Here is a 9,097-nt window from a genome sequence, read left to right on the forward strand (position 1 = left end):
CTTCTTTGTTCCTGTCACTGTCATACCAGATGGTCACCTCTGTCCTTTCAAGGATTTGTTGTGGTTCACTGGCTAACAAGCAGGGACGAGAATGAATTTGCAGCACTATGTGAAAAGCAGGTGACAGACACTGCTCATTCAGGCCTACTGGTCATGTGTTTTGATGGTTCATTAATTTCTCCACAACTGAATGTCAATTTAGTGTTCTGTCAATAATTATGGTAATGTTTTGGTATGATTGTTGCTTTACTTGGATATGGTTCATGCTGCCTTAAAACAAAACGAAATAAAGTTTTTATCATAAGTACATTTTTCAATGATGATTCTTCAGGTCAAAAGGGCCAAAATCTTTCTTAAGACTTCTTAAAGTTTCTTCTTGAAGTTATAAATTTACTAAATGTATTCATTGTGCTGATCGATGGTCGTCTTGGAGTTAATACTGACACTTAGAGGCGTGACAGCAGTAATAACAAATCAAAAATTTACCGACATTATTATTTAATTAGTATTCGACTGATAATGTCTCAACATGTAAGTCCTCGAGACCCACTTGATGTGAAACAAAACAACTTTTTAAGGAAAGATATGATCTGAGTTTCATCGCATGTAGGTCTATACATGATAAACACATCCCTATACCTAAACATCCCCCCAAAAGTATTTATATTTAAGAGACAAATTCAAATTGTAACAGGAAATTTAAACATTTTCTGAATTTTATATACCTCATATTTATTACTGCTTGGCTTAAGTGATGCTTATATTGAGTCATTCACAGGTGCCTTAAGATACCAAGCTTTCTATGATTTATGTGGCTTTATGTCTTCCCCTTGTCCCTCTCACTAAGTCTTACAGGAATGAAAAGGCCAAGGAAACTTGGCTTTTCTGGAGAACAGCCACTATCTCTTTCTATATAAACATTTTCCTAGCAGGCACCTTGCCTCCCAGGAAATAGTTCTTTGATTTCATAATAGCCATGAAAATAAATGTCAGTATCCATTTTGATTTATCGGGCAAGGTTAGGTAGAAAGCTTCTAGACTGAAATGGTCCATGTGGTCATTGCCCTGCAAACTATAATTAATAAAACTGTAGAATGTTGCTAATAAATTACACATGTAATAGCCTCTGAAACAAACAATCATATAAAAAAAATCTGGAAAATGTCAAACTTTGGACAAATTATCTCCAAGTTAAAATAACAATTGTTACTCTGTCTAAAATGTATGATAGGTCTGTTATTCTCTCGAACACAGTTTTGCTCTGAGTGGGAGTGAACAGTTAGAATTTTGGCCCTTGACTCCTTAGGTTTTCTACTGCTTGCTTCCTTCTGTCAGCATCAGTAGTCGAGGAGGAAGCAATAAGAGATTGATTCTCCCGCCCACATACACTATGTGACTGGAATCTTTCTCAGCTACACACAGAGACACAGACCTGCCTTCCATTGTCCATTTCAACAACTCTACACTCGCTACTAATTAAGACTGCATTTAAGGCACACGCAAGTAGGTATGCAAAGAAAAAATTACTAATGCTAAGGTCCACATTGTTAAAATATGATGCAACATATCAATTTGTTTTAAAATGGTATGGAAGAGTGATCCACACATATAAAAGATAAAGTTAGCTTGTTAGCTCTCATAAAATATATCATAAAATCAGTTAATCAACTCATCAAACGCGTCAACACATTTCAAAGCTTCAACAAGCCTATTGGTTCCTCTCTTTTCTCTTCAAGCTTGATAGTCAGGTCATGATCATGGAAGGTGTGAGGGTTTGAGTGATAAAGAACTTTCAAGAGTTTGTGTCTGCTGTGTGTTCACTGTGAACAGGAAGGCAATGGGTTGGCCGTTAGCACAGGCTGCACAAAGCACACTTGTTTCTGTCTAATTGAATGTAAGGGGTTGTGGACAGCCCCATTCAGCCACACTGGCACAGGACAAGTGCTGTCACACACATTGCATGAAGGACTTCTATTTAAACCATCTTGTCTCACATCAAAGTATCAAGAGTTTGGCCCACATTTCAACAAATCTAACTCTGTTTTATGTTTAAATGATAAGCTGACTAGAATGTGAAGGTCAAACAAATATCAGTAAATGTTATCTATTTCTATAAATAATAATAAGTATTATATATAATTATATATTATTATCATCATTATTATTATTTTAACAGAAATATTATAGAGAAATATTATAGGAGAGTTACATTCATTGTTATTTGTTTGACCCTTATATTCTAACTGTCACAATCCCATTCAGAAGAAAAAGGCTCAAACAGGTTTCCACAAACAAAAGTTTCTTTAATAAAACAAACTGCGGAATCCAAATACGAGAAGGCAAGAGCATGTCCACAAACAATACCAGACAACAACTGAATGAAAAGAAGGAACTTAAATACACAGGGCGATAGAACTCAAATGAAAAACAGGTGATGACTTGTTAATTAGAAACCATAGTAACAAACAAGCAGTGGGAAACTTGAGCAAAGGAAAACAGGCCATAGTTCAAAACAAATAAAAACTAAACCAAAACAGGTAGTTTGTGACACTAACATATATTTATATTATATTCTAACCATATTCTTATATTATTCTTATTGTTGTTGTTAGTCTTATTGTTTTCTGTTATTATTATTATTACCATTAGTTCCGGTCCTCTAATGTTTTTGGCTAGGCAGCTTACCAAGAATATTTAGTATAGACACTAAAATAGTGACAATTATTATGGTTAATAATAATAATAATAATAATAATAATAATAATAATTAATTGTTAATAATAATAAACATTATTATTATTTATAGAAATATTATAGGGATGCTACATTCATTGTTATTTGTTTGACTCATATTCTAACACATAAATATATCTAAAAGTAATATATTTGCCATAATTCATATTCAAATTATATTTTAAATGTAGCCACTTAGTGTGAATGTTTGACAAATGTTATGTACCTGTGAAGTTGATGTTGTTATGTGTTGTCACAGACATATTTTGCTTTAGTGGGAGCATGAGCTGCATGTGGCATTTCAGCTCAAAAAAAGAGAGAGAAAGAAGATAATCTTGAGACACTGTTGTGTTTTTTTGTCTGTTATTCATTATGGACTCCAGTAAATCTGTGAAGATCCCTTTGCCCCTGCCACTGACTCATTGCATCATAGTGTGGGAACCGTGTGGCCCGTTTCTGCCCTTTTGCGTACTTCCCCCCCCTCTCCCACTCAACTGGACATCTCCAAAGGAAAACACCCCACTCTGCTAACCTCTTGATGAAAATCTCCAGAGAATAGATTAAAGAGACTATTTTACAATTTAGTAATGTCTCCATTTTTTGACTTTTCAGCAGCCATTACTCCAGTTTTCTTTCAGAAGTTATTCTTATATGTTGATTTGGTGCTCAAAAACATTTCTTCTTATTTTTCAGTATTAAAAAACCATTCTGCTTCATATTTTTACTGTGATACAGTTTTACTGGTTTGTTTGATCAACTAAATGTATCCTTGCTAGATAAAAGTATTAAAATCTTCAAAAAAACAAACAAACAAAAAAAAAACTTATAAAAGTTAAGTTAAACTTAAATCCATGCAGAAATACAAGGTGATGGTGGCACTAGAATAATAATAATAATAATAATAACAAAAAATACATTTTCAGTTAAATGATTATGATACGTACTGCAATAATATATACCTTACATTAAATGTCTGCAAAAAAATAAATAAAATAAAATTGAAGGACTACATTTGGAAAGAAAAACAGAGCAGAGTTTCACTTTCCCCATCGATGGGGTTGTTTCTCTGTGGGCCAGAACAAAATGCAGGGAAAGAGGGCCAACTGTGGTTAGGCCACAGTCAGGGAAAGACTTACAGCGTTACTGTTCTTCTGATGTGGTCAGCTAAAGCGATTCTGTGCTCTGGATAGACACTCGGGTCTGGAGCTTTCTTGTAATATAATTCTATCAGTTTGTAAAACACTGCTGCACATTCATTTATATAAATATTTGAGTAACCACTGTGGCTGAATATATATATATAAAATAGACCTCATTATTTTATGATGGAGTGATTCATACGATACATTCTACATATTTTAATTTAATTTTCCAGCTTCTATCTGGAAATACTAGCCTTTTTTTTAAATAAAAAGCTTTCTTTCTTTTTTCAACAAGAATGACTCAAGGATAAAACTACTCAACCAAGCTTTACAAACAGACAACCACAATGGAAAACGAGATTTCGTGGCAGAAATCAAAGCCACTGTAAATCAGATGATTTAATTCCACACTACAGGTGCCAAAACCTTTCCTGGTGTTTGGTAGCTTTTCCGAAAATTATGGCTGAGCACACAAACGGAATCCGAAACTGAGCATTATACACAAAACCTGCAATAACAGCAGAGTCAAATGTGATCCCTCACAGAATAAACGCTGGGAGCTCTCATAAGAATCCTTCAAAATATAACGTTCTTTAACAGAAATGTCACTTTTATGACATGAATGATTTAAATATTACGTATATGCATCTGTGTAAGCGTTAATAAATGTAGGTTTTGATTTCATCTGAAATAGTAAGATAAATGCATGATAAGTGATAAGTGCAGATAAGAGAGGAGATTTAACCACTGAAAAACTATTTCTGTTTTTCCTACAGGAGAAGTGGTGTTAATTGTCACAATTTTTACTGCATTTTTCAAGGTAGGATTCATTCATTCACAATTTCTATGTATACACACACCTTGAATGTTTGACTACAAAAAAATGTAAATAAAAATGAAGCATTGCTGCTTAGGAAAGATACAATTAATTGAATACACACTGAACACACTAACTTTAGTAGCAGTCAATACTGTAAAACTATATGGGGTACATTGTCACAATGGAACATGCCATTATTAAAAAGACAATTACAGGCTTCTTAGCTAGATTTAAACAAAAATGCAAGAGTAAAAGTGTGATTTTGATTGAAAACTTACATTTTTCATGAGATGCCGCTCTGGTGACAACTTACTGGTGTGTCAACTAACTCCAGTCTCTTTTATACACTATATGCTGTTCCAGCCACACAATTCATTTAAAGACACATTTTGTTGATTCATATTTCATCTTTCTCTTGTGTTCTTTACTTTTATGAAACAATCTACTTTGCACACATTTTTAAAAATGAAGCAAAAATGTGGTCACTGTGCACAAGGTCCCAATATTTGTACCCAATCTACAAAACGTTTTGTGCACATTTCCGCCAACCCTCGATTTTTGTGATCTTTGGAGCCCCATTGCTGATGTTCTGTGGTTAAAACCCCACCGAGCCTCTCCAGTGGATACTTGAATATGATTAGCTTCCCTCCATCTCTAAACTCCAACTCTGCCATTTAAGCGTGGTGAAGTGGTGAACTCTCATCTAGAGAAATTTTCTTGTATTTACCCAAATTTCTATTTCTATTAACATTTTTATTCATTAAAAAAAAAAAAAAAAAAAAAAAACCTGTACAAAAAAAGTAATGCTGTTGTAATAATAATAATAACAATAATAATAATAAAAACAGTTAAGCTGCACAACTTTTTTCAATAAAACAATACAAAAAAATCACTTAAAAACACCAAATGATTTCCAAAGGACTGTGTGACACTGAAATCTAATGGCTGCTAAAAATTCGGCATTGCCAATACAGGAATATTTCACAATAGTTATTTTTTGTGTTAATATATACAGCCTTGATAAGTATGAGAGACTTCTTTCAAAAACACAAAAATAATCTTACTGAGAAACTTTTGAACAGTGGTCTGGTGTTGTTTTTAATTCAATAGCACATTCTAGAGAGGCAATATAATGTGTGCCCAGCATGATTGGATCTTGCTTCCTTGCTGTTGATTTCAAGCACTTTTTTATACTTTGTTTTTATCATATGGGGTTTTCCACAAGCATTTCCTTCAATTCTTTGGGCACACCGGATGCAGATAAAAGAAACACAAGCAAGGAAAATTTGTAAAAACTCTGAACAGACCTCCTTCTTTCAGTAGTGGTCAGGCACTGGCAAACGGCAGTAGATCAAAGGTAGTGAAGGAAAACAGAGGAGGATGTTTCTTTCATCGTCTATGTTCCTTATTCCCCAAAGAAAAACAACTGGCATTGCCTGCAAATCATTCCTACAAAGGTCTCCAAATAAGTCAAAAGCCTCTTTAAAGCATCTTACAGTATATGTGACTTGCATATTAATTTAGGTAAATGCTAGTCACTCTGGCTGGACTTCTTTACTTTCTCAAGATGGGGTGGGATGTTAGACAATTGAGACTACACATGCATAGTAGGGGTGAGCGGTGGATGTTATGCAATTGTGTACATTTGGGTTGGGTGCATATGTGTATATGTTAGTGGGGAGGTGTGAGGAGAGCTGAATTATTGACATATGGCGTGGTTACTAAAAAGATTGTTTTTATGGACTTAATATACTTTTGAAATACTATATTTTATATTATATATGTAATATTGAAATATGTAAAATACATAATATTTAATATATTATTATTATTATATATTTAATATGTATCATAAAATGTTATATTGTAGAATCCAAGTATAGATGTGTACGTGTGTTTGTTTATGTGACCCTGGCACACAAAACCAGTCATAAGAAGCACAGGTAAATTTGTAGCAATAGCCAACAATACATTGTATTTCAAAATTATCGATTTTTCTTTTGTGCCAAAAATCTCTACGATATTAAGACCACGTTCCATGAAAATATTTTCCTACCGTAAATATAGCAAAACCTAATTTTTGATTAGTAATATCATATGCATCACTAAGATCTTCATTTGGACAACTTTAAAGGCGATTTTCTCAATATTAAGATTTTTTTGCAGATTTTCAAATAGTTGTCTCTTGGCAAAATATTGTTCTATCCTAACAAAACAAATACCAATGGAAAGGTTATTTATTCAAATCTCAATTTAAAAATATTGACACTTATGACCCTTATATATGCACATACTGTACACACACACACACACACACACACACACACAAACACACACACAAACACACACACAACACACACACACACACACACACACACACACACACACACACACACACACACACACACACACAAACACACACTATTTTGTGGTCCAGGATCACATATATGCACATATACACACATATTTATGAGATTTTTCTTTTACATGAGGATGTTTATCAGGTTCCTATGACAATAACATTGCACATTTTTGAAAATAAGGCATTCAATAACTGACTAATAATCTTTTCTTTGCCATTTAGGTGAAATTACCAAACCTAATAATAGGAGCATGATAAAAATGCACATTTAAAAGAAAAAAAATCTGACGGATTTAGAGAATTTTGCATCTGAAGTGTATATATATATATATATATAGCCAACTTACCAAAAATATTGGTTATATAATTTCTTTAAATGTGTGGGCTGATTTAAATAGCAGACAACAACTAAGGAAAAAACTCTCTCAGCCTTTGGCATCAAGTGTGTTGATACCTGCCAACAATCTTGCTGAAGTACTAGGAAATAAAATGGCATATACTCATAGTGAAACCACTTGCAAGCCCCATTTACACATAGTCAAACTATGGAATGAGAAACAATCGCATGCAAATAACACTATGCACAATGATGGGTTTGTGCAATAATCAAACTGTCAAGACAAGGCAGGGCCCGCATTTTCTTTTGGCTAGACAGCCACCAAAACTGCACTTGACAAGTGTACTTGATTTATGCGGTCAGTTAGCAAACAGAAAGCTTTTTTTAAAACGCAAACAAGTTTTATAGGTGCAGAGATGCTTTATTGTGTGGTTAGCGCTGCAGAGTAAGGTAGCTACACTGCATTGAACTAACGAAGCACATTTAACACACAGGGTTAGCCGCTACGCTAACTAAGCAAGAATCTGTCATTTGGAACCCATTAGCTGATTTAACATCCTGCTGTGCCGAGGAATGTCGTATTTACCACCAAAATTGGCAATGCAAATGCTTTAAAACAAGTTAAGCTCAACATAAAGCTGAATGTTTGTTTTTCAGATGAATATCTGCCACTGAAGACTAGCAAGACGGTTCTATTTAAACATTTAGCATTTTCTTACTATTGCTTATATGCTACTCATTTCATGAGATTACTCAAATAAATATGAATAGGAGAAATCATAATGTTTAATATGGCTGAATGAATGAAAATGAAAGAGTCAGTTGATTCTTTTGAGGCACTGAGGCAATGTCTGTTTGTTTACTCTGAATGTGCATAGCTGGACCAGTGTTTTTTTTTTTTTTTTTGTATGAGATTTGCATAAAATGTATAACATATATAATTGTAAAGTTAATATAGAAACAGTTTGGGCTCTTCATATCTGTAACATAAAAACAGTATCCCAATAGATATATACTTTAAACCTGGAAATGAACAGAATTTTTAATTTTGAGAATTATTTTTTTGTCACTTTTAATTCAAAATGCTTTCAAAATAATTTGTATGGAAAACCATATCCATATATACATATAACTGCCCAGGAATGCAATACATCTTGCTTCTTCTTATGCAACATTGCAAGTTATCCAAAATCTAATTTAAATATGGAAATAGATTGGAAAAATTTTTGTACTTTTACCAACATTTCATTCAAAATCCTATTAATTTGTACAAACTGTAAATTTAAAGCAAAGCATTTTTACTAGTGGTCTGAGTTTTGGACCCCACTGTATTATACTTGTTTGCCTCTCATCTGATCTCACATATGCCAGCATGTGATTCAGGACCGCTGCTATTTATATATATATATATATATATTTTTTTTTTTATTTAATCTCTCTCCAACCAATCCATTTGTCCTTTTTTAGTACCTGCTGCATTCTCTTTGATCATCTTCATCTATTCCTGCCATAATCCAGTTGTTCACACAGTGGCTTCTGAGATTTGTCCTGTCTCCATTTCCCAGACTCTAAACAAGTGACACACACACACACACAAGTTACACACGTATTCAGTAGTCATGGAAACCCTGTCCTAGAAGCACAGGCATTATTAACTGAGAGTGGGTGTTTGAGGAAAGAGAAAGTCTGAGTTTAGTTACTGT

Source organism: Cyprinus carpio, chromosome B6 (assembly GCF_018340385.1).
Source record: "Cyprinus carpio isolate SPL01 chromosome B6, ASM1834038v1, whole genome shotgun sequence".
NCBI classification, from domain to species: Eukaryota; Metazoa; Chordata; class Actinopteri; order Cypriniformes; family Cyprinidae; genus Cyprinus; species Cyprinus carpio.